Below are 27,675 nucleotides of genomic sequence, written 5' to 3'. Positions count from 1 at the left end.
ACTACAAGTGCACACTAAACAAGGCCCTACAGCAACATGCTTATCCTGTGCCTGTAGTGAGCCACATTCTGGCTTCCCTCAAGGAGGGAAAATTTTTTGCTAAGCTTGATCTGGCTCAGGCATATCAACAGCTGCCTGTTGATGATGCTGCAGCTGAGGCCCAAACTATTGTCACCCATCGTGGGGCTTTCAGGGTGAAAAGGTTACAGTTTGGGGTGAATGTCGCTCCTGGCATTTTTCAGAGTGTAATGGAAAACACCCTGAGGGGTATTCCTGGTGTATGTCCTTATTTTGATGATGTTCTCATCGCAGGTGACTCTCCACAAGTGCTGGCTGAGCGTTTAAAGGCTGTTTTGCTTCGTTTCCGGAGAGCAGGTCTTAAACTAAAACAGGACAAATGTAAGATTGGTGTGCAGTCCACTGAGTTCCTAGGTTTCAAGATAGATGCGCAGGGTATCCACCCATCTGATGCTAAGCTCAAAGCTATTCAGAAGGCTCCAAGCCCCAAGTCTAAGGGCGAATTGCAAGCCTTTTTGGGTTTATTGAATTTGTATCATGCTTTTCTACCTCAGAAAGCTACTATTGCTGAACCTTTGCACAGACTTCTTGACAAGAATGCGTGTTGGCGCTGGACCAAAGTCCATGAGGCCAGTTTCAATGAGGTTAAAGCCTTGCTTACATCCAATGCGGTGTTGGCTCATTTTAATGAGCAGTTGCCAGTGTGTCTGGCTTGTGATGCCTCACCCTACAGTGTGGGCGCTGTTAGCCATTTGACGGCTGATGGGACTCAGGTCCCTGTGGCTTACTACTCTAGGACCTTATCTGCTGCTGAGCGCAACTATGCTCAAATTGATAGGGAGGCTTTGGCTTTGGTTGCTGGCATTAAAAAGTTCCATGACTTTATCTATGGCTGCCATTTTACGGTCTTCACTGACCACAAGCCTTTGCTGGGGCTATTCACTACCTCCAAACAAACTCCTCATATCCTGTCCCCTCGTATGCTGCGTTGGTCCATCTTCCTCTCAGCTTATGACTATTCACTGGTCCATAAGCCTGGTAAGGAAATGGGTCATGCAGATGCTTTAAGTAGGCTGCCATTACCTACTGTGGAGCCTGATCCCGCTCCTGCTGTACACATATTGTCCATTCAGGAGTTGCCTGAATGTCCCCTCAATGCTAGGGATGNACTATTGTCACCCATCGTGGGGCTTTCAGGGTGAAGAGGTTACAGTTTGGGGTGAATGTCGCTCCTGGCATTTTTCAGAGTGTAATGGAAAACACCCTGAGGGGTATTCCTGGTGTATGTCCTTATTTTGATGACGTTCTCATCGCAGGAGACTCTCCACAAGTGCTGGCTGAGCGTTTAAAGGCTGTTTTGCTTCATTTCCGGAGAGCAGGTCTTAAACTAAAACAGGACAAATGTAAGATTGGGGTGCAGTCCACTGAGTTCCTAGGTTTCAGGATAGATGCGCAGGGTATCCACCCGTCTGATGCTAAGCTCAAAGCTATTCAGCAGGCTCCAAGCCCTAAGTCTAAGGGCGAATTGCAAGCCTTTTTGGGTTTATTGAATTTTTATCATGCTTTTCTACCTCACAAAGCTGCTATTGCTAAACCTTTGCACAGACTTCTTGACAAGAATGCGTGTTGGCGTTGGACCAAAGTCCATGAGGCCAGTTTCAATGAGGTTAAAGCCTTGCTTACATCCAATGCGGTGTTGGCTCATTTTAATGAGCAGTTGCCAGTGTGTCTGGCTTGTGATGCCTCACCCTACGGTGTGGGCGCTGTTCTTAGCCATTTGACGGCTGATGGGACTCAGGTCCCTGTGGCTTACTACTCTAGGACTTTATCTGCTGCTGAGCGCAACTATGCTGAAATTGATAGGGAGGCTCTAGCTATTGTGGCTGGAATTAAAAAGTTCCATGACTTTATGGCCGTCACTTTACGGTCTTTACTGACCACAAGCCTTTGCTGGGGTTATTCACTACATCCAAACAAACATCCCACATCCTGTCCCCTCGTATGCTACGTTGGTCCATCTTCCTGTCAGCTTATGATTATTCACTGGTCCACAAGCCTGGCAAGGAAATGGGTCATGCAGATGCATTGAGCAGGCTGCCATTGCCTACTGTGGAGCCTGATCCCGTTCCTGCTGTACACATATTGTCCATTCAGGAATTGCCTGAGTGTCCCCTCAATGCTAGGGATGTGGCTGCTGAAACTGCCACTGACCACACGCTCAAACGCGTGCTGTCATGGGTCCTGTCAGGTTGGCCTGATAGGTGCCCTGCGGAGGATTTTCAACATTTTTGGGTCAAGAGGCATGAGTTGTCCACTTTCAATGGCTGCCTCCTTTGGGGATCGAGAGTTGTGATCCCGGACTCTTTGAGGGCTAGAATCTTGATTTCATTACATGAAGGCCACCCCAGAATTGTCAGGATGAAAGCGCTTGCACGCAGCCATCTGTGGTGGCCTGGCATTGATCGGGCCATCGAGGCCCAGGTACATGGGTGTCATGCATGTCAACAGTCCAGGCCTGAAATGCCCCAGGCCCCTGTGCACAGGTGGGAGGAAACACACACTCCATGGTCTAGAATACATGTAGATGACGCTTGGCCCTTTCAGGGACAATTCTTCCTGGTTGTTGTTGATAGCCATTCCAAATGGCTGGAGGTCGTGCCTGTGTCTTCTACCACAGCCGCCAAAACCATTCAAGTGTTGAGAAACATTTTTGCTGCACACGGGTTGCCAGATGTTCTGGTGTCAGATAACGGTCCTCAATTTACTTCTACTGAGTTTCAGGGATTTCTACAAGCCAACATGATCCGCCACGCTGCTTCGGCTCCTTTTCATCCTTCCACCAACGGTCTGGCTGAACGGATGGTCCGCGTCACCAAGGACGCCCTCAAGAAGCTGACTTACGGCAATTGGCATCACAGGTTGGCTGACTTTCTTCTGGCACATCGTACTACTCCGTGCACTGCCACGGGTAAGTGCCCGGCCGAACTCCGTTGGGGTCGTCGGCTCGTGACTAAATTGGACAGGCTGCATCCAGAGTGTGTAGCATCACAGGTGTCTCAGCCACACCCACCACGGGTCCTGCGTGAAGGCGATCCTGTCTGGGCCAGGAACTACGGGCCTGGACACCTCTGGGTCCCGGCGGTGGTCTGCAAGGTGTCGGGGCCACTGTCCTACAAGGTGTCCCTGGAAGACGGCCGTGTTCTTCGCCGCCACATTGATCAATTACGTGTGAGGCGGGACTCACCTGGGGTTCCTCCTCAGTCTCCTCTAGGGGGGGAGGAGGAATGGGGAATGCATTCTGAGAATCAGAATCTGCTGCCAACAACGGTTGTGGGGAACGACACGAGTAGTCAACACCCTAGTTCCACAGGTGATTCAGGTAGCAATTCAGGGGAACAGGGGCACACAGACACCCCCACACACACTCCAGCCTGGGAGTCCCACCGGAGGGATACTAATTATCCACACCTCACAAACAATACTCCAGACACGGAGAATAACTGGGAGCATACTCACAACTCACAACATGCAAGAGAGCAGGCAAATCAGAGGGGAAACACGTCCTTTGCTGAAATGGCTCATAGAAGGATGTCCCCACGTATAAGGGCTAACAGGGAGGCATCCCTAAACCCTAACACTACAGGAAGGAGCCAGGAAAACCACACTCCGTCAGGGAACACGGAGAGGAGTTCAGAGGGGTTGGAAAACTCCATTGGTGGTAGGTCAACCAGGTATAGTGATCAACAGAGTTCTGACTTCTCAAGCCTAAGAGACGGGCAGGAAAGTCAAACTGAAGTCACACCACAACCACAAGGAAATTCACCTAGTGTGGGAGGCCATGGGAAAAACACTACAAGTTCCCCAGGTCCGAGAAGGTCGCTCAGGGTCAAAGGCCCTCCCAAATACCTTGCAGATTACGTAAGGTGAGCATGTGAACTGCAATCACTGAACTAGAGGTTCTGACTGGTTGACACTACGTAAACGATGTTGGGGCTACTGGGTCTTTGTATGACGGAACAGTTCCACATCTTACACACACTGTGTAACTTAACTTATCAGTTAACTATATAACCATCACTATGATGGCGTCCATGTGGGCGCCGTACTATTTCATCTAGGGGGGAGGGGTGTTGTGTCCTGAGCCTGCAAAAGCAGGCTCGGGACGTTGCAAGAGTCCCGGGCATTTGCAAAAGCTGCCCGGGACCAGACTTAGCGGTGCCGGTCTTGTGCACATGCGCAAGGCGGGAAAAGACCGCCTCATGATTGGTTGAACTTGCCCGGGGATCAGAAGGTATAAATAGAGGCCTGCGTGCCTCTGCTCGGGTTGTTCGTAGAATGGAAGCAGAGAATAAAGACTTGTTAGAAATGCTTCGTCTCAAGCGCCATTATTCTCCGGACTTAACACTTATTATGCCACAGATTTCAATTCTGGGCCTGATACTCCCCAATACTTTCATTAAAAATTAGATTGAGCAGTTGGAACACTTATCAAAACTTCAGATGACACAAAACTGAATGGATTGCAAATAATTTAGGAGATGAAACCAGATTCTAGTTGATTTTGATAAATTAAAGAAGTTAACTGAAAATGAATGAAATCTGACAAATGCAAGTGCAAAGTTCTTCAGTTAGAAAACAATCCAGATATAGGATGGAAGATGGTAACAGATCTTGGATCTGTGATTATTTTATTTTATTTATTTCAGTTTGATGCCATTCAATTGCAACTTTCTCTAGTACTTATATGTTACTGCACTTCAGCAGGATTTTGACTAGCTTCTGTCTTCTTCTTGCAGTAAGAAATTAAAATAACAGAACTATAAGAAGTTCTATAAGAAGGAAATCCCACAGATGCTTTTTCAAGAGGCAAGTGGACTTTCTTGTTTTTCTTTGAAGACATATCACTTCTCATCCAAGAAGCTTCTTCAGCTTAAATCTGAAGGATTGCAATCTATCCTCACATTTATGACCTCCACGGGTCTGTAAAGCAAAGGAATGCTGAAGTAAAATCCTAAACACAGTCACAGTTAACTGCTTCAATTAATGACAGAGTTGCCAGTCCCAACTGTGGTTGATAAATGAGGACTATCTGTATATGAAATAATTCAGAGTTAGCCCCTGAAAACTGAAAAGTGAATAAAGAGCCCCAAGCCTGAAGAATATTTGTTAAAAGTTAAAACATTTGGGGGCACGGTATTTAGCCTGTTTTACGCTATGAAAAATAAGAGTGCTTCTTGTAATGCAGATTCAGAGATTCTCAAGATTCAATAAAGGTTAGTGATATTTTCGGTCTGTGTTTGTTTTCCTTCACCTAATTATATATCCTGTAACTACTAGAATTCCAACTGGGCTTAATTCATAACCTTTTGCAAGTGTAATATTATCTTGCAGCAAGTCTTTTTAGACTAATTTTAGCAAAAACCTGCAAAAACAAAATTACAGATTCAATCCTGCAGATTCAATCCTGAAAAATATGCCCATAGCTCTGTAAAGCTTAATATAGCTACAGATTTATATTACAAAAGATTGGCTAAAACAAAGCTCCACTTTGTGTACCAAAAAGGCTGAATGAAAATTATTGCCTCTATCAACAACTTTTGGATGGTTTAAATTGGGATGTTTTAAATAAATAAAGCAGGAAAGAAATTCTTGAAATAAGCTCTTTTGTTACCTATATTTACTTCTCTACATAATCACCATAGTTTGCTGCACACTTCTGTCAATGATAAGATGGAATGAAGCTATGGCTGAATCTGGATGTTCTGCTACGGATACCACGAAGCCTCCTCCCAGAAAGTAACAAGGAAAACAGGTCATGAAGAAGATGGGTTGTGTCTCAGTTTCTTAAAGACATTATGAAAGAACTCCACCTTTTATATCTTCAACAAGTCCTATTAAGTCTTAAATTAACTCTTCAGTTCAATCAAACAGAAGCCCACAAAGTTATTTCCATGAAGTTATTTCAGTTTTGGGAAAAGACAGACATGGTATGGCACCAAGTCTGCATGACATGGCAGCAGGGATAAAACAATGAGATCCAACTTTTCAATTGCCTCCTGAGTGAGCATTGTCATGTTGTAGTAAATTTTTCTTGTGCTTCTAAACTCTGCTTAAATATTATTTCAAAATGTTGAATGTTGTAATGTTCAAAGCCTTAGAATGGTTTTTTCACAGGTAAAGCTTTATAATATTCCGAGAATTGACAATTTATTTTTAAGGTTATAATAAGATGCCCAGCTTCATTGGTTATCACATATGCTGTGAAGAAATTCTTCATTCTCGTAGCATGAAAACAACTGCTGGCAAATTTCAATTCCTGAAATTTTCATTTCTGCCAAAGCATTTTGCACAAACTTTCCATATTAAATATCATCAGTATAATACAATAATTTGGCTACACATTCCTATGAAGACCAAGCTCAATAGCAATTTTCTCTGAATGATTCCCAATTGTCCTTAATCAATTTATAAATCTTTCCCATGTGGACCTTGTCAGCTGCTGTCACAAACCATTTATTTTGTTTTTGCAAATCAGCTCTTTTCTGTTCACCATCTTTACATATTTTTGAAGGATCCAGCAATGCACAGGCATCATGACATATGTTGTTGAACTGGGATATATTGTTCTTCAGAGGGAGCCCCAAATTAAATAAAATTAATTCAATTTGAAAATATTAAATGGCCAAAATTTAAATGAGCTCAATAAATTTGATAAGATTGTGATGCTTCCATCTGAAAATTGGTAATTTGGAACAAACCTGTCAAAATTTAATGGGATTTCAAATGATGACATCAAAATCATGCATGATTTGGTGTCTCAGAAGCCTGGTTTATTTCAAATTATTATTATTATTATGATTTGTCAGACAGAGTCAGTCAGATGTTTAGATAGGATCTGGCATTTTTATCCACCTGTCAAGTTCTTCTCAAGGACCTGAGAAAGGCAGATCTTGTCTGATGGTGTTAAAGGTATTCTGCAAGGATGTAAGCTGTTCCAAGTAAAGCTGTCTTTTGCAATTGATTGATGGTGTTTTTGTCAATGCCAATGGTGTTCAAGTGGTTCTCCAAATGTTTTGGGATTTCAACCATCTATTACTGCTGGTACTATCTTTGCTTTCTTTTGATACAATCATTCTACTTCTATTTGCAGGACCTTGTATTTTGTGATTTTCTTCAATTCTTTCTCTTCCCTTCTGCTGTCTCTAGGTACTGCCATGTCCACTATCTAGACTTTTTATTTTTCTTATCAATACTTGTTAAGTCTGAGTTGTTAAGTGGCTAGTGCTTGTCTGTCTGAATTCTAAAGTCCAAGAACTCTTTAACTTCTTCATTTTTATTACTTTGTCTATTTTGTGGTCCCAGCAGTTCTTGCTTACAGGCAAATGATATTTCTTTCAAATATCCGTTACAAGTATCATTGTTGCTACTTTCTCATGCCATTGTTTGTATTCAGTCTGTGTGATATTCTTGCAGCAGCTATATAGGTGGTCCACTATTTCTTCAGCTTTTTTGCAGAGGCAGCATTTGATGTCTGTTGTTGCCTTCTCTATTCTAGCTTTGTGTGTATTTGTTCTTAAGGCTTGGTTTTGTGCAATTGGAATTAGCCCCTCTGTCTCTTTCTTCAGTTGTCCTACTCTTAGCCATTACTGTACCAGGTCTTGTTAAATGCTTTGCCTGCTTTTTTAAAAAAATAATCTACTGCCCATTGCCTTGCCATGTTTCATTTCTGTTCTTCATTTGATCTTTCTTGTAGGCTAGTTTAGTCTTTCCAGTACTTAATAAACATTCATGGTATATTAGCTTTACTGCATCTTTTTCTCTGTGCTTCAGATATTCTCCCAATACCCATTTTTCTTCTTTAATCCTCTGTTATACTTGCAATATTCCACAGCCACCTATTTTCCTTATTATTATGTGTGGGTAATCTACAGTTAGATTCACAATCTAAAACTGGTGGAAACTTAATAATTCAAGCCCTAATCAAAGACCAAACAATTATTAAGGTAGTGTCTAAGAATATAGGCAGCTCCAAGTAGGGTGTTGTTGTTTTTTTCTAAAACTAGATGCCAGGTTTGATAAATTCAATATTTCCAGATATCAAGGAAGTACTTTAGGAATATTATTATTTTTCCAACACTCATAAAAGGGATGACCTATAGTACTTTCACAAGTCATAAGGAACAACTGATTTAAAATATTATAATTTTAGGCCTAAAACCAAGGATGACACATAGTGATTCTTCCAAGCTGAGTTCTCTATTGTTTTCACCCTTACAAACAAAATCCTTCCAGATTGAGGAATCTACTATCTACATCTGCAATATGTCCTGTAAACTATTAGAGTGGGGTTGCTTTCATCCTCTTTCTCTCACATGTAGTAACATTCGGATTGTGTTGCCTCATATTCCTCTGAAATATATTCCCTCCTGGGAATCCATCTCCTTACTACATTCCATCATACATGACAAGATAATGGTAGCAGGTTTTTCACCAACTTTAAAATCCAATCAAAAGTATCCTGTTAGTTGCTCTGTCATCTTGGTGCTGGCACATCATTCATTTCATTAGGGGTTCTAATTTGGTTGGTATCACAACACTATTACATTGATCTCTGTTTCAGCTTAGACTAATTTAATTGATAGAATTCTGTGTCCTTGCTATTACAAGAGACAATTAGCTCTCATTAGTTTACATTTCACTCATTTTCTACTGACTGATTGCACTACATACTGATATTTGCTAATATCAATATGTAATGCAATCAGTCTGAGGAAAATGTTGGTACAGTATCTCTACAAACTATCACACTTATTCTGATTGTCTTCAAAGTACCAATATTTGCCTACAATTTAAGTTTCTTAATGCAATATTTGGTATTAAGAGTTATCATTTGAAGGTCACATCCTTCATCATAATTGCTCAAAGAAAAACTAATGAAGATTGCAACATATTAATATGTTATATTTCCAGGATGACCTTCAAATAAGAGGAAGTGTTTAACAGAAGACTTTTTGTTTCTCTCCTCCCCTCTCTTCCATTTTCCTCCTGGCTTCTAATCATCTTTCCTCCTCTCTCCTTTGTTAAGGTCCTACAGCCACCCAAATTGAGAGCTTTAGCTGAGCTGGAATAAGCAGCTGATGTTTTGTAGCAGAGGTGAAGAGGTCGCTCGAATTGTGCTACTGTTAATTTGCCCTCTAAGCCCTTCCAGCAGGGAGTCTATCATGGCAAGAAACAGAGCAAGGAGATTTGCCTATCAGATTATTATATCAGAAATACTAAAGATTCAAAGGGGAAAAAAGGGCAAGTAGGTTTTTGTAACCAGTTTAGCATAATCCACTGAGCAGTCAAGGACACCCCTTAATAAATGCCCTGTAACTTTAGTCCAATCAAATGTATTCTGTGTCCATGTTTCTTAATGTCATGTTTATGAGGCAAATGTGTTGTTGCGTGACACATTGTATTCTTTTCTCTCTGTCTTTCTCTCTGGGTGTGTATGTAGTGTTGTGTTTGCATGTAGTTGAAAGCTTCTCACACCATATGAGAGATTATGTTGCGAATAATGACTGGAAAATATACCTTTCTTTAATAAGCCATTTCATGATGGCAAATATATTTCCCTCAATCTTCACAGTTGGTTTCATGCAGGTATATAAAAGTAAAATACTTAAGTCCTGAAGAATCCAGAAAGCATAAAATAAAGAGCTTTGGGCTGGAGAACTAAATACATGGTTTCAAACTAACATTTTTCCCCCTTAAGAGCAAGCAAAAATCAGGATGTTTGAATGCCACAGTTGCTAAAATAATCTATGAATCAGGGCTTTCCTCAACTGGGCTAAGTCTTTAGGCAGAAACTAATTGCTGCAAACACTAATTTTCAGCTCCCTTTTGTCTCCTACAGCAGGCACCTCTGGATGCAGAAGGTACCCAATTAGCAGAATTCATGGGCCTGATTGTGTATTGTGGGGCAAGTGTGTGAATAGTATAAACACTGCTGATTACTATTCCACTGTAACACTGTAATGGCTGATTTTTTTGTTGATTGCTTAATAAGGCCATCTATTCTACATCAGTCTCTGGCAAAGCTGCTGGGAAATCAGCTAGGTCACTTTTTCTGGTCATACTAGCAGAAGAAGCCTTATGAAGCTAACAGATGACTAAAGGCATAATTACAGGCTATTTAATCACATCTGTTTCCCCACTTAACATTGTTTGCTCAAGTTAGATGTAGTTTTTAAAAAAATCAAAAGGACAATAATGGCATACAGACTAAAAAAATTACCATTGCATGGTTAAAAACTCTAGGGCTTGTTATAATTACAGAAAACAGAGTTTACTGTGATTTTAAAAGGCATTAATTTATATTAGTGTGTTTCTATACACATATTGAGGATGACTGGTTGTTTGGAGAGGAGGGAGAGGAGGAGTGTATTTCACTTGTACAGGCACTCTTGTGGGTGAAATGAAGTTTTTAACAATATTATTTAAATGGATGTGCTGCTGAATACAATTCATTTGGAAACTGCAATTAAATTCAAGTTCAAGACGACAGGTTTTTCATTAAGCATTCTGAGAAACAGTATTCCTTTTTATATCACATCTAAAAAAGATAAGAGTATAAGGAGGGTCACCCATTGGAAAAGCCATGCCTTTTTTGGTGTGTGTGAATCTGGAACAGAGCAGTATTCAACCCCCAGTCAGTAAGTAAGCATGTAAGTAGTATATAAATATATTAAATCCAATACTCTCTCTATATATATCGCAACCTCGATAACTTTAAGAATTCCCCAATCAGCATGTTGGGAGTTAAAGTCCACCCACTAAGATGCTGAAGCTGAGAAACAGTGAACTAAACTACATATAGGAGAGAGATCAAAATGAAATATTAGTTGCTGGTGTATTCTGCCTGCTGCCTGTCTATAACAAATATTATTTTGAAAATTGCAGAAAAGATGGTACATATAATTTTATAAAATATCCAGGAAAATAATAAACTATTTGTTTATAACAGACATTACAAGGTCTCTGTAGAAAATACACATAATGAAATGTGGATCATGGTTCAGATACTTCATAAGGGCATAATCTTATGGCAGCAGAATTCTTTGTAAAACTGTCCTTGATAACTGCTGAGGGAGATGATTAACAGAAAAATAGACAGATAGCCTTCAAGTCAAATCCAAGTTAAACTTATCTGTTCCTTACTATCCAGATGCCCCATCACCAAAGTGAGAGGGTGTCTGTTTTTGGAAGGTAGAAATGGATAGTGTCACTCTCTGTTAATCCCTCACTTCCAAATTGACTTCAGGGTACACTATCTGCTCTGCTTCCTAAGTATACATTTCCCTGTAATGCTGCCTCAAGCACTGTTGAAGACTTGGGACAAAATATCTTAGTTGTGGTTTAGCCTCAGTAGTTGATTGGCTACTTTACAGAGGAAGCCTTGCCCTTTCAATTGAGTCAATACTTACTGTGCACTGTAATAGGTTCTACACCTCCTTTTACCAGCATTGTTCAAATAGCCCAGGGATTATGACCTTTGCTCAGCATAGAAAAGGTTATCAATTCAAAATCCAGCAAAAAAGCTTTGAGGGTTTTAGTTACATTTTGGGGGTTTTAATTACAATTACAATTAAAAATCAGGTCTGTTTTAGTCTTTTTGTTTCCTTTTTAGCTTTTTGATGTCTCACTCTTGAATGGTATGTAGATAGTGTTACCACCAAGAAGAAACAACACCCCCACCAATATTGACAGGGTGAGCTACTATATATAAACAGAGAGCAAATCCTACTCCCTTCTAACACTGAAGATGTTGCCTAGTTTGGTAATGAAATGTCTGCAAGAAAACAACCAAGCTCAGAGAGCACCAAGGACCCCACAATTCAGCCCTGAGCTACAAGTATTATTTTCTATTGGAACAAATAGCTTTACATTCAGTTTCCAAAATGTACTGTATAAGGAGCATAAACGTAGCATCTTTTCCCAAGTTGCATTTTTCCCAAGATGAATTCAACTCCTGGTATCTAAATGGACAAATATGTGCAGGGTTTTTTGGCAATAATATGGAAGTGATTTGCTATTATCATTTTCAGGAATACATTTTCAATTTGACAATCCAGTTAACAGTCCTAGATTTCCCTATTAGCTTCCTAGCCCAGTCTAATCAGACTTAACTTCCAAGTCCACACAAGTGCTGTCACCTGTTATATACATGTTCAATTTATATGGGCCTAGATTGTGAGAAATTTCATTTGGTTTATTTTTCTTACCAACATTCTCCATTCAAATGATTGAAATAATTGAATTTTTTTATAATTATATATAATTGTGGCATAATTGTGCCATAGTGCACCCATGACAATTGCATTCAGGATTACAGCTTGCAGACAGTCTTCAGGGGACATCTCATGTAAAGTGTGATGCAATAATCTGAATGAGAGATAACCAAGGCATGGGTAATTGTGAGCATGGTCTCCCTATCCAAGAACAGACATAATTTGCACACAGTAGAGATTTGTTCAAAGCCCCTTCTTGTCACAGTGTTCATCTGCTCTTCAAGAAGGGACTAAGAGTCCAAGAGACCCCAAATTGCATGCCAGTTTTGTCTGGGGAAGTGCTACATCATCCAGGATCAAAGTTGGAAAGCCATAGGAACATGATATTGCTAGAGTGGAGCCTGAACTTGCTTTTCCCCATCCAAATTCCTACAGCCTCCAGATATTAGATAAGAACAGGGGTCTTCAAACTTGGCCCTTTTATGACTTGTGGATTTCAACTCCCAGAATTCCTCAGCCAGGCACGCTGGCTGAGGAATTCTGGGAATTGAAGTCCACAAGTCATAAAAGGGCCAAGTTTGAAGACCCCTGGATAAGAACCTTGATAGCATTGCTTGGTTGGTCTAGGATAGAGAAGTATTATCAGCTATCTACCAACAGATGACTTCACCCAGCAGCTTTATGGATATTAAATAGAAATGGAGAAAGTGTAGAACACTAGCCATCCTCACACAGAAGGGATCTAGGACTCTAGAGCTAGACCTCTTTCCCCCACGCATAGCAATTGGAATCAGGCCTGGAGGAAGGAAGAGAACTACTGTAACATTGAGCATCTCTCTGCCCCAATTCCATAAGCTTTTAGAAGAATTTAATGATATTGAAGACATCTGACATATCAAGGAAGGTCAAGATAGATGCATCACCCTCATCCTGCATCCACCAGAGATCATCAACAAGTACATTCATCATCCTTGTTTAGTAAATTTCCAGATGTTTTGCTCAGCTTTGCAAAAACGACATAAATCATTTAAAAAAATAATCATGTAACTGTAGTTTATATATGGGAAAATGTTGATTCAATTATTCATGGGGATCCAGTTTAAATTTCCTTTTACCAGGGGTGTGACTCATGATTCTTCAGTTCTTACCTCATTCTAAGTGGCAAATTGGCCATTAGAGCATATTTATTTAGCAATAGGAATGTCCCCCTTCATCCTGTTGACTACAACAAAGATCTATAAACCGTTAGTTCCCATTTAAAAATTACTTTATTCTTTTTATTGTTTCTTCTTTTCTTTTATCTATTATCTTTATCTTTTACTATTATGCACTGGTTTTGTGATTCAAATGCTCTTTTAAATGTACTGTGAATGTTTTAATAACTTTTCTTGCATCCTGTAATTTGCTGAGAGTCATTTAAAGGAGTCAGCATAAAAATGTAATACATAAGTATTAATTGCCTTGAATTTATTACAATTTTAGTTTTAAATAGGCTAATCTCAGGGCACATCCACACAGTATTACAATTGTGATTTCTTCCTGTCCTTGAGATGGAATATAAAAAGTGCTGCCTGTACAGCCTGCCTTTATCAATCTTTAAGGTCAGCCTGATCAAGGTCAGTCCCTGTTGCAACCCACACAAAGCAGCAGTTCCCTCTACATTCCAGCATATATAGCAGGGGTCTTCAAACTTGGCCCTTTTATGACTTGTGGACCTCAGCGTGCCTGGCTGAAGAATTCTGGGAGTTGAAGTCCACAAGTCATAAAAGGGCCACGTTTGAAGACCCCTGATATATAGTCTCACTCTCTGCTCTCTGTATATGCAGGTAGATCTTTGACTTATGACACAACTGGGGTCAGAATTTCCATTGCTAAGCAAGACAATTGTTAAGTGAGTTGCGTCTGATTTTACAAGCTTTTATGTCACTGTTAAGTGAATCACACAGTCATTAAATGAATCTGGCTTCCCCCACTGACTTTGCTTGTTGGAAGCCCTCTGGAAAGGTTGCAAATGGTGATCATATCTCCCCAGGATACTGAAATCATAGTAAAAATATACTGGTTGCCAAGCACCCAAATTTTGATCACATGACTATGAGGATGATGTGTTGGTTGTAAGTGCAAGGAGTAGTTGAAAGTTATTTTTCAGTGTTGTTATAACTTTAAACAATCACTAAATGAATGGTTGCAAGTAAAGGACTTCCTGTACTCTTCCAGGTAACAGAGGAAGATACTCCATGTTGCCCAGTTTATTTCACCTTCTTGACTGAGCTCTAACACAGCTGCAGCAATTTACTCAAGGGAATATCAACCTCATATTTGGTCTTCTAAAATGTTGATACTGTATTCCCCTGGCAGAAGAAAATTACTGGGAAAAGTTCTGCTGTCTTCAGCAGCCAAAATATAAAGACCATGGAGGCACAGGGCCCAAGGCCCTGGACAGGAGAGGGCTTCCCCTGCAGCAGCTCAGTTGAAACTCATCATATTGCCAATATTTGAAGATGATGCCTCCATGTGATCTAGTATGTCTCAGTGGAATATTTTCTTTCATTTTCCAAGTAAAAATACTACTTTAAAGCCAAAACATTTTGAACCATCTCATTCATTCAACCAACTATTCACTCACTCACTCACTCACTCACTCACTCACTCACTCACTCACTCACTCACTCACTCACTCACTCACCCATTCATTCATTCATTCATTCATTCATTCATTCATTCATTCACATTTATTATAACTGCCCTCTCCCATAAAGTCCCATAGACCAATACAAGTGGTTTAAGACATACACATGGCCTTCACACTGACCCAGCAGTAGGCTATCTATAAGGTTAAGGCTCTGTTATGAGGATGTGTCCTCAACAAATAATAAGGGAGACAGGTCAGGACAAGATGTCTGTGGAAAGCATGAAAGATATTGATGAAGGACATTCATGAAAATTGAAACATTTGATTTTTTTGAGGGTGTGCTTTCAGATCCATTTCCATTCAGAAGGAAATACAGTCAAGAAAATAATCAGCTGTCTAGAAAAGAGAAGGCTGAATCAGAACTAATTTAAACTTGATTATGCAGCATCTAATCTATTGCTGGGTTTCTACCAGTATCATTTTGTAAATATAGAATAGAATAGAATAGAATAGAATAGAATAGAATAGAATAGAATAGAATAGAATAGAATAGAATAGAATAACAGAGTTGGGAAGGAGACCCTATACTATTTCAGACAAATGGTTGTCCAATCTCTTCTTTAAAACTTCCAGTGTTGGGGCATTCACAACTTCTGGAGGCAAATTGCTCCACTGGTTCATTGTTCTATAGGATAGAAAACAGTATATGTGAAAGAAACCATAGAACTGTAGTTGATATTACTTAGACATGTGGCCTGGCTGCAAAAAAAGGGCACACATAAGTTTAGACTATATCAATAGAACCATAACTTCCAACTATAGTCATAATAATTCCACTTCCATCTCTAGTACTATCTTGTTAAAGAAAGAGTCAGATAAATGGTGTAATCAGTTATCCAGACAGGTGGTGAATTCCCGTTCATCAGAATTGTTCAAGCAAGGGCTAGACAGTTATCTAGTGAGAAGCTTTCATTTGTATTCCTGCACTGAATGGAGACTTGGACTCAAAACTCTGTTTCTTATGTTATATAAAAAGGAAAGATGATCATAAAAGCCTGAGACCTATTGAGTATAGAAAAACTGAAATGTGTTTGGCAACCATGCAATTTGCAGAATAAAAGCGCTGCAGATGAGGAAGGCAATATAAAGATAACATAATGAATCTCTTGTACTTCAGAAGCCAGAAGACCAGTCCCTGTCCCCCAACAATCCTATCAGCTAGGTTCACAAAATACAACATAAGCAGAGTTGCATTTAGGAGAAAAGGTTAAAAAAAGAAGGCCTAATATAAGGGGGACAGAAAAAATGATCTTAAATGAATGAAGGGAAGAAAGGACAGGGATCTATGAAATCAGAGTTGGAAAAGAAGAGAGGATCAAAATTTAAATCACAAAAGCACCCACAGCCCACTTTACAACACTGTAATAATACATTCATGACTGTAAATATCATTTTAGATGAATGAAAGATGAATAAAATAGGGTTATCACACGATGCTATTAATAAATTTGATTTGCCCCAATAGCTTCAGCAAACATTCTCACCATTAACTGAACACAATGCTATACCATGCTCAAAGCTTTCTGCAGCAGTGAAAAAAGCAGAAAATATAATGCATGCAAAAAGCTCTACCACACATGATGGTTGTCTAGATTTCTGAACTATGAAACTTTCTGGAATTACAGTGGAAAGGGGCAAACTATTCTGCGGGACCACTAGTTTTCCAAACCTATATCAGTTCCTTCTAAGGAGTTTCTTTTCAAGCACTATAATTTTCCAAGTCCTTTGAACTCCTAAAATATAACATAATGCAAACACAACATGCAAACAGGAGGATAAATCGTTTTTTTAATACTTAAAAAAAAATCTATACAGAAATATAGAGCACCTGCAGAAATAAACCATAATCACAGTGCCTGTGGAAGAGAAGACTGCTCTGAAACATAGAATTTAAGAGTTGTACCTAAATCAGTTTTACATAATTATTGTTGAACAGAATAACTATATAGGTGGCAGCTGACGCCTACACAGTTCTAAGCAAAGAATGAATAGTTTCTTTTATACTTAAAAAGAAGAAGAAAGAAAGAGGAAAAACACCACTCTATCAATGAACTAAGAAAATACAAAATCCATTAAAAGCATTCAAGTAGAAATTCACAACATGCTTCTATTTAGTTGGGAACAGCTAAATAGCTTTCAAATCATATAGGACTCAAATTATAGGTGAGAAAACTTAAAATATTGACCTTGTTGAAATGTATTTTATTTTGCAAGTTTATCTTGAAAGCTCCATAGCAGGAACATCCAAAATGTAGGCCATTCCTTTGAGTAGATATGAATGAAATTTTGGTCCTCTATCAAGATTAAGTAATTTACCTGAAAGGTATTGCCAGCAGAGACTGAAGTCAGAGATGATCAAGGTGGTAGAGATCTTTAAAAACACACCGAGGCCAGCATGAAACTGAAAGATTGTGAGAGCATCCAAAGCAGGAACATGAGCTACTAATAAAGACTAAACTAAAAGAAAAGATTGAACTATGGTATATAAGTTAGAAAAGATTATGTAATAAACTAGACAAGAAATGAAAAAAGACTCAGACACATAGGGCATTCCGCCTTTAATCCTTCTATGCAATTTCCTTTCCATCTTTAACAGAATAAAAGAATAACAGAGTTGGAAAGGTCTTCTAGTCCAACCCCCTATTCAAGCAGGAAACCCTATACCATTTCAGACAAATGGTTGTCTAATCTCTTCTTAAAAACTACCAGTGTTGGAGCACCCACAACTTCTGAAGGCAAGTTGTTCTACTGATTAATTGTTCTAACTATCAGGAAATTTCTCCTTACTTCTAGGTTACTTCTCTCTTTGATTAGTTTCCATCCATTGTCTTGCCTTTAGGTGCTTTGGAACCTTTGTGGCAACCCCTGAGATATTGGAACACTGCTATCACGTCCCCCCTCGTCCTTCTCTTCGTTAAACTAGACATACCCAATTCCAGCACCCGTTCCTTATATGTTTTAGCCTCCAGTCCCCTAATCATCTTTGTTGCTCTTCTCTGTACTCTTTCTGGAATCTCAACATCTTTTTTACATCATGGTGACATTACATTGTATTTATACTATATTTCTTAATGTTGTGTCAGCCACTCAGATTCGCATTTGTGAAATGGGCATCCATATGGATTGATATGAATAAATATACTCCAAAGGTCCCATGAAACTTCAGAGCGGATTTTGAGGACATAAAATGAGAATTATGATGGAAATACTCTCCCCATCTGGCTGGAACGAACAAACAAACAAACAAATAAATAAATGTAGTGCAAAGGCTATAGTAGCATATAGGCTTTTTGAGCCAAAGGCCACATTTTATTTCTGAAATTCTGGTGTGCTACAGAATTCCATGTTGTACATCTTTGCTCTGCACGTTGCACCATTGGGCTGGTTTTTAAGCAAAAGCAATTGCAAAGATTCCCTCGTTGACACCCATTTTGTTCAGCCCAATTGTGTCCATTGATATTATTACAACATTATTATCCTCCTTTCTCCCTCTCCTGCATCATTAATGGCAAGGGATCCCCTCCCGTTCCCATCATACAAATTGTTAAAACTAGTGGCAGGAAACGAGCCATAGTCAGTGCTTGTTAGGGGGGGTCAAGCTATAGTGCTAAGTGCGGGCAGAAGTGGGGAAAAGGTGAATTGAGGCAGTGGGGGTAAAAACAGTGATGAGCAATGCTGATGAGTGAGTGAGACAGTCATGACACAAACAAGGGAGGATCAGAATTTAACTTAAGAAGTTGTGGGGTTCCCTGCATTTGTGTAATACACTAGGCTAAGAGTCTTCACTGGGACCTTTGTGGGTGATTTTCTAGTTGACATTTATAAGCCTCCACATTTTAGCCCAGCATCTTTAACAAAAATAGTATTTATAAATTGTTATGAAAGAAACTATTATCCAATTTCCACTGAATTGGTCCGTCTGGTTCTTCTTATATTCCCAGTAGTCACTCTGTGGTTTTATTTCATGTGCCCTCCTCTCCCCTTTCAGTCTTCTTCATATTCCTATAACTAAAAGACAAAACGGAGCATGTTATTGAGACATATTGTGCTTGTTTTATAAGCAGATAACAGCAGAGGCAGAAGATAATAGATGCCTGGCTTATTCAGGCTTTCAATAAACATATTTAAATCCGAGTGACAGCTGTCTTCGTCACATTAGCATTGCAAATCATGCCTATTTTTTAATGGCCTTCTATTGAACATGATTCAATTATGTGTGATCCGTAGCAAGGCAGGATATGGTCTTAATATCTACGGCTGTGTTTCCACAAGCTGCTGCTCTTTACACTGCTTGCATTTAAGCTGTCTGTTTACAACGTTGCTTTCCTTGAACTAACTGAACTCGTTGCACTTTCCCGCTAAATAAAGGAAAATTAATATAATTTGTGAAGCAATTATATGTGTAGACATTGCATGCCTGACATTCTTTGCATAGCCATTCAGACAGAAAACACTTGTTAAACCAATTGACTGTTTCTAGACTAAAAACATTCACCATGTGAAGCTGCTGAAGGGCTTTCCAGATGATTGAAAGACCTGTATTTTATTCTTCTCCTTGCCCTGATCCAGAACCCCTCATTGATATCACAGCCAGATGTACAGTCAGTTCCCCTGCCTCTCTGTGGGTGCATAAGTGTGTATGTGTGAAAGAGAGAGTAATACTGAGAGACAACTGGAGAGGCAGAAGATGGGAACAAAAGGGAAAACAGATTTGCTGAAATTAGATCTACTTTGCTTGCTGTTTAAAGAAAAAAAAATCTAGTGCTGAATCAAACTTTTTGACTGGCTTTGCTTTGCAGTTAAAAAAAAGGACAGTTGTGGAACTGAAATTGGGATGACCCAATGTTTTCATAGGCCAAACAAAAATCTTCCCATGTTTTTCTTTATCTTAATAAGAGTTCTAACCTTTTAACATTTCAGGACACTATGCCTCCTCTCAGCATCTTTGAAATGATATTTAATTATTTCACCGGCACATGCAGATTTAAAATAAATTGCAGTTCATATAAAAAATATTATAGTAACCTTTTTTTTTACAGGTAGATCACAGTTTTCTTCCAGAATACCTCTGAAGTGTCACTACATCCATAAGTATTATTTCTAAGGCATTAGGAGTGGGAATGGTTATGTACATTAATTTGTACCTCCTTTGCCTGAAAGGAAAATTGGTTAATTTATTACAAAAAAACTGTTCCACTTCCTTTTGAGATTCTGTAAGTCTTTCCTGAGGGAGGGTGCAAAAGTATTCAATATTTATTTCGATCACAGAGAACTGTTCCATTTCTTTTTGAGATTCTGTAAGTCTTTCCTGAGGGAAGGTGCAAAAGTATTCAATATTTATTTCGATCACAGAGAACTGTTCCACTTCCTTTTGAGATTCTGTAAGTCTTTCCTGAGGGAGGGTGCAAAAGTATTCAATATTTATTTCGATCACAGAGAACTGTTCCACTTCTTTTTGAGATTCTGTAAGTCTTTCCTGAGGGAAGGTGCAAAAGTATTCAATATTTATTTCGATCACAGAGAACTGTTCCACTTCCTTTTGAGATTCTGTAAGTCTTTCCTGAGGGAGGGTGCAAAAGTATTCAATATTTATTTCGATCACAGAGAACTGTTCCACTTCCTTTTGAGATTCTGTAAGTCTTTCCTGAGGGAGGGTGCAAAAGTATTCAATATTTATTTTGATCACAGAGAACTGTTCCACTTCCTTTTGAGATTCTGTAAGTCTTTCCTGTGGGAGGGTGCAAAAGTATTCAATATTTATTTCGATCACAGAGAACTGTGGAAAAAAAATACCCTTCACAGCTTTCATAGTTAAGAGTGGATCTGAGGAACAGATTTGAATCCAAACTTCAGAAATGCAATTTATGAAAAATAATTTGTTATGATTGCATGATCTATAATATACCAGCAGGAAAAAAGCATAAAATACATACATGCCCTTAATTCATACCATCACCAATTAAAATTGTCTTTGTTTATTACAATTAACTTAAAATTAACTAAATGTTGGGCTGAGTAATTAAATCTATTCAAATTTTGATTTCTGTTGGCAGGCACAGCCATTCAATATATCTCAGAGTTTGCAACAGTGTTGCAGACAAAACATGGAATTTTCAAAATACTATGCTATTAACAGCATTTTCTTCTGTTTTTTTATTTTTTTATTTTTTACTAACTCGTTAACATTAGCCTCAAATTTGGTAGTTGAATTCCGTAACCTCCACTCTCATGCACAAGGCACAATTGTGACCTTCAGGCCAGAAGCTACATCAGTAACCAGAATGTGGGTTTTCATGTAGTGAAGTTAACCAAGTCATGACATTTCAGGTCCAAATTAAAATTGAATTCATCAGATTTCAAACTAGTGCTGGTGTTAACATGTATGCTTGATGAATATTAAAATATGGTATAATTAAAGAGAGTACTTTGATTCCAAGCATATGATCACAATTGATGCAATAGCTTAAAGCACTTTTTAAATCAGATAAAGGGTGGGGTTAAGCATCCCACCACGACAGAAAAGAGTGGACTTTTTAAAAATATACTCCTACCTCAAATCCATTAAGCCAAACATAATTAATTCACCAAAAAACCATTAACTGTTAGAATCCAATCGAGCTTTTCTAATTCTTTTTTTCAAATAACTTGGTGTTTCGAGCTGGGAAGGATGTTAATTCCAACCTCATTGGCAGGTCTCCTTTTTCCGAAGTTTCTCAGTAAAAGGTAATTATAATAGCCTGAACCTTCTGACACACTCTAGGCAGCCTAGCTGGGAAACACTTTCCTAGCTGCAAGAAACGCAGAAGGAGAGGCACAATACTTGTGCCAGACCTGAAATAGCAATAACAATAGCAATAGCAATAGCAAATACACTTAGATTTATATACCGCTTCACAGTGCTTTACAGCCCTCTCTAAGCAGTTTATAGAGTCAGCATCTTCACCCCAACAATCTGGGTCCTCATTTTACTGACTTAGGAAGGATGGAAGCTGAGTCAACCTTGAGCCGGTGAGAATTGCTGGCAATTGGCAGAATTAGCCTGCAACACTGCATTCTAACTACTATGAAACGCAACAGTTAAATATTGCATGGGAGAAGGATTTTAAAGAAAAAAAAACCCTTCCTTTTTAAATCAATGGAGACAAATCTGTAGGTATAAAAACAGAATTCATAAGGAAAGGGGGAATACAGGAAAAATAAGAGACAATTACAGAATTCCAGATAAAACACAGTACAATCAGCCTTAAAAAAAAATCACGTATTATTTACTTTGGGGTTTAGCACAAGATAGCAGGGTTCATTGCAGAGAATGGCTGGAGAAAAGTCATCCAGGGCTCCCACTTGAATATGGGAGGCAGACTTTTTTTCCTTCGTCTTTTTCTTCCCCTTCCCCTTCTCCTGCTTCCTTCCTTACAAATCAGAAAATGTTCTGGTGGCTGGATCATCTTCCTAACAATCCTATGGTTGAATGATAAAAGAGTCGAATTGGACAAAAGGTGAAAGCAAAAGAAGAAAAATAAAACAGCTTAAAATGCAGTTAGTTTATCATATGCATGGCAATTTAATAAAGTACCAGTCTAGAAACCAGGAAACCATCAGTTCTAATCCTGCCTTAGGCACAAAGCCAGTTAGGTAACCTTGGGCCATTCATTCTCTGTCAGCCCTAGGAAGGAATTAATGGCAGACCACTTTTGAAATCTTGGCCAAAAAAAACCCTGTGGGGACTGATTCAGGTAGTCATCAGGAGTCAACACTGACTTGGAGACTTCCGGTCCTGCGCGGTAGCGACTGGTCATGGGCTTGCAGACCGCTGCACCCCCACGGCTAACTTTCATCCTGCCTGGAGACCCTAATGGGTCCAAGCTGCCCCAGAGAGGCGGCGAAGAAAGAAGGCTGCCCCGGCGACTCTGGAATGATGGCGGTTGTTCCCTTCATCTTGGGGAAAGCCTTCTAACCCGAGAGGAGAAAGGCTGTATTTCATCGATCAGCCCAAGCTACTTGCAACCGGAGTCCAAAAGAACTAACCAGCACTACGGTAAACAGTGTGCTTGAAACTGGATGAGGAATCTGATTTTCCCTTTTCTATCCTACACTTAATTTCCTGGAAAAGATGCCCAAGAATCAAAATACCTCCGAAAGTGAAGGAGGGGGACTTCTGCCCCATCCTTATACTAACGGAAGTGGCGAACTAAAATTTCTATGGAGGATCAAAATATATGGTAGTGAAATAAATTTATAAACTTGAAAGCTAAAATTTAACTTTGGACAAGTTTAAGATTGTTGAATGGTTAAGACTCTCATTTTAAAGACCATTGTTCATATTGAAAACTAAGTAGATGCTGACACCTAGTGGTGGATGAAGATTATGACAGCTATGATTTCCATAGAGAACTTGCCAAAACCTGGGAAAAGCTAATCTGTGTTTGTGACTTTCAAAGCTTTACTAATAAAGAACAGCTGTGACAAAAAAGACAACAATCTGGGCTGCAGACAAAGAGACAATTACAAACTTTAGGAAAAAAATCTTTTTTGAACTCTTTGGATTACAAATATCTATTTAACCGGGACTCTAAAGCTATTTGCAGATAAGAAGGAAAACTTCAACTTTTGGCCATCATGGATCAGAGACATGTAGACAGAACACACCAAGAAAACATAAATACCTCTGAAGAGAAGATATATAGTATACTGCAATTAATTCAAATAACACTGAGTTCAAATCACAAAGAAATCCAAAATAACTATCTCTAAGTTAACTTTACAACAAAAAAACTTCCAGGAAACAACAGAGAAGGAGCAGACAAAACAAATAAGTGGACATAAAATTGAAAATATAGACTCAAAGACAGAACTTAACAAAGCAAGAAAACATGATTTAATCCTAGTGGGAAAAAACAACTCATCCCTTAAGACTACAAAATAAATCTGAGATAAAAAAAAACAGATTGGATAAAATGGAATGTAGAGATGTTGAAAACATCAGAGAGAAAGGAAGTGATAAGAGAACCAAAGAAGGAGAAAAAGAAAAAATATTTTCAAGAAACATGGAAAGGCAAAAGCCCTCACATAAAGACACTTTATTCGATTTACTTCTTATACCTACAGCAACAGTCATGAATATATGGAAAAACTTTTTGATTCAGCAAAACACATTGATCAAGAAAGATACTGGTCAAAGGAAAAAGATCAAAGTGAAAATTAAGAAAATAGATGATGGGATCTACCAGAGAGAATATTTAAAAAAGAAACATTTGTTTGACTATGGTTAAAGAAATAGAAAAGATTCTGAGTACATATGTCATTCTAAGAGAGATGAATTCCTTAAATGATACTGTATGCTTTCACCTCCCTTTTTATTTTATTTCTTGGTATAAGTAATATAATACTGCTGAAATGGCCTAGATGAAAGAAATGTTTTAGATAATTAAATGTGTCTGAATTTAGGGAAATTATAATGTATAAAAAATAAAAAATGTTTTGAATAAGAGTTAAAGGATTAGATGACTAGACACATTAAATGGAATATTTAAAGATTAAATGTATTTTTAATCATGGTTAAAAATAATAAGAAATTTTGGGAATGAATATATATTAGCTTAGGAGGAATATATATGTTAAGTAGTATTTTACTTTTTATGTTTCTTTACTCTTGCTCTTTTTTCCTTTTCTTTACTGTTTTTACCTATTCTTTAAGAAATGTAAAAGTATTGAGATGGTTTATATGGGAAAAATGTATTTAAATCTTTAAATGTAATTATCTGTTGAGAAAATCTTAACCAGCAAGAATACTTTGAATTTTATGGGAGAAACAAATCTAAATAAGGACTGTAACAGGATATAAGTTGAGGCAACCCAAAAGATTAGATAGAAAAGAAATATTATATTGATGTGATCATTATTTCTAGGAATATTGGGGGGAAATCATATATGTAACTGTTATTTATCAAAATAATAAGAACTGTATTATTTCAAGGTTTGCAAAGAAGACATTTTGGGGAAAAGGGGAAATCAACTAAATGTACTATGTGGATTATGGATTATAGAAACCAATTATTAATGGTTTTTCTTTACAAATGTAAACCCAGCAAACACACTGTTTACCAAATATTAAGTGATTTATGTTTTAAAAAATCAATAAAATATATGAAAAACAGAGTCAACACTGACTCAAAGGCACCAAAACGAAAACAAAAAAACCCCAACATTGTTTATTATCTATGGCTTTGTGTTAAGGCAAACAAGGTCACAAAATAGCAATGAGGAATCTCTTCCTTTATACACATTTGCCATCAATTCATACATGAAAACAATAATAATTTGCAAGTACTATTGACATATTAGAATTTGAAAACACTACATTTTAGAAGAGTTCATTTTGCAAATGTTCAGAATACATTCATATGCTATATGAAGAATAGTAGAAAATAGAAAATATGTACAAGATACACTAGCTGCATTTCCATGTCTGTTTATTAAAAACATATCTATTTTGTTTTGTCTTGAGATACAAAGCCCACAGGTGTGTTATTTGTGCATATTTAGGTAGGCAGCATTGATAGACAAATCACAATATACTGCTCACGTTGCGCTGCTGGATTTCTCTGAGGTGGTTGTGGGTTTGCAGAGGTTTCATTACCCTACTAAATAACATCATCAAAGCAAGTGAGTTTGGAGAAATAAGGTTTGTTGGTTGATTCAGGGTTATATTTTCATCTATCTATCTGCCTGCTTTGCTTCTACTTGGAGGGGATGGTCCTATGCGTAGATCTTGCTTGGCATTTGATTAATGTCTTGAGGTTAGTAGATTAATTATCTGGCTAAAGAGGTGAAATTGTTTTTTCCTGTGTGTTAACTGCTTCTTGTGTAATTGGTAGTGTCAATAGCTACATCACGGGTGTCGTGACTCTTTTTGCATTGCCAGCAATGGGGTGGGCAATCGGTATGATGAAACCGGCCCGTGGGCCGGCAGTTTGACACCTCTGAGCTACATGATAGGAAGGTTTCTTGGGAGGATGATGTTCTTTTCCAATGATTATTGAATTGCTGTTAAGTTTTAATTATTATGGTGCTAGGAATATGGCTCTAGTTGAACTAAGTGAGGTTGATTGCTGTGTGATGAGAAAGAATATTGTGTCTTTGGTTATGTCTTTGACAAGTTCACAATAAGAGTTAAGTCTAGATGTCTGTTGGTCCCTGGGCAAAGGGACAGACTTCAAAGATTCTCTTCCATTTTTTGATCCAGCTCATTTTAAATTTTCCTAGCTGAAGTTACAGCAGGATTGAAGTTTTTGACAGCTAGCTGGTGTTCATGGATATGTTCTGCTAGCCTTATGCTGCTTATCCTATGTAATGGTGTTTATAATCCTTGCATATTATTTTGTAAATGATTTCTCTTTTGTCTTCCTTTGGTATTGGATCTTTGAGTTTGCTTAGAATATTTCAGAGAGGTTTTGTAAGTTTGTGTGCCACAAAGCAAACCCAAAAAATTCTTGAAAACATGTGCAGGGCTCCGAAATAATCTCCAAATCTCTCTATTACTATGCCAGTTTCTGCAGATCCTTGCAATTGTTTTTGCATAGCTAACAAGCAGGTAGAGTAGAAGTAAAATGAACAAGAATCTTCTCTTCAGGATATTACTTGGGTGTTTTCACAGTGACTTCCTTGTGAAAGGGAACAGGATCCTGCCCCTGGTGCCTTTTAATAGGCATTGTTTAGAATGCATCTTTCTCTCTCCTCTCCTACAGCTGCCACAGCAACATGCAACCATGGTTACAGTTACTGGGAAAAATGCTTTGTTGCCAGCATGTTCCCTTTTCACAATCACAACTAGCAAAAGTCTTTTAGATGCAACAGATGAATTAGGGTCTGGTGGCTTTACAACTATTCTTCAAAACCAACTGTTCAGATATGATGACAAGGACGATGACGATGATGATGCACCCAATCAGTTAAGTGTATACAGTATGTTCTGGAAACATAAATGTGGAAATGGGAATTAATTATTTATTTTATTTGCTGTGCATGCATTGGGTAGGGAATGTGTCTGCAGTAATTTGTGGGGGGGAGCATTAATTGAATAACTTGGAGTAGAATAGTATTGATAGACCTTTTCTGACCTATTTCCTGAGTTTCAGATTTCACCAAAGTGTAGATAATCAATCATCAGCTTCAAACTGGCCAGTGAAAGATAGAGGAATGAAAACTGTGTGATGCCAGAATTCTCTAATCAACAGAGTAAACCTTTGCACATCTTTCAAAAGCAAGTTTTATTAAGTTAGAAAGGATTTCCAAGTAAGTTTATGTATGCTTGTTTTTTTAAAACCACTACAAACTGAACTACTTCAGCACTGTGATGTCTTGGCCTTTTTGTGCTCCTCATCCTGTTCAGAATTGAGTCATTTTTGTGTGTCGATGGCACTACATTATTTTACCGATGGGTGTCAGTAATTTTCAATCCTCTCATATGAGTTAGGGGACCCCTATTATAGGAGATGATCTCGTGACATTTAGGCACTAACTTAGATATAATCCAGTCCGATTTCCTTGTTCAGTGCAGGGTTTTACTATATAAATACCAATGATGAGGAAAGCTGACATTCCAAGTCTACTCCACCTTCTACATGGCAACTTTTGGCTATTATCTCTCTCTCTCTCTCTCTCTCTCTCTCTCTCTCTCTCTCTCTCTCTCTCTCT

Source organism: Protobothrops mucrosquamatus, unplaced genomic scaffold (genome assembly GCF_001527695.2).
Source record: "Protobothrops mucrosquamatus isolate PMUCROS unplaced genomic scaffold, P.Mucros_1.0 scaffold127, whole genome shotgun sequence".
NCBI classification, from domain to species: domain Eukaryota; kingdom Metazoa; phylum Chordata; class Lepidosauria; order Squamata; family Viperidae; genus Protobothrops; species Protobothrops mucrosquamatus.
The sequence above is the reverse complement of the archived record's forward strand: the minus strand, read 5'-3'. Positions refer to the sequence as shown.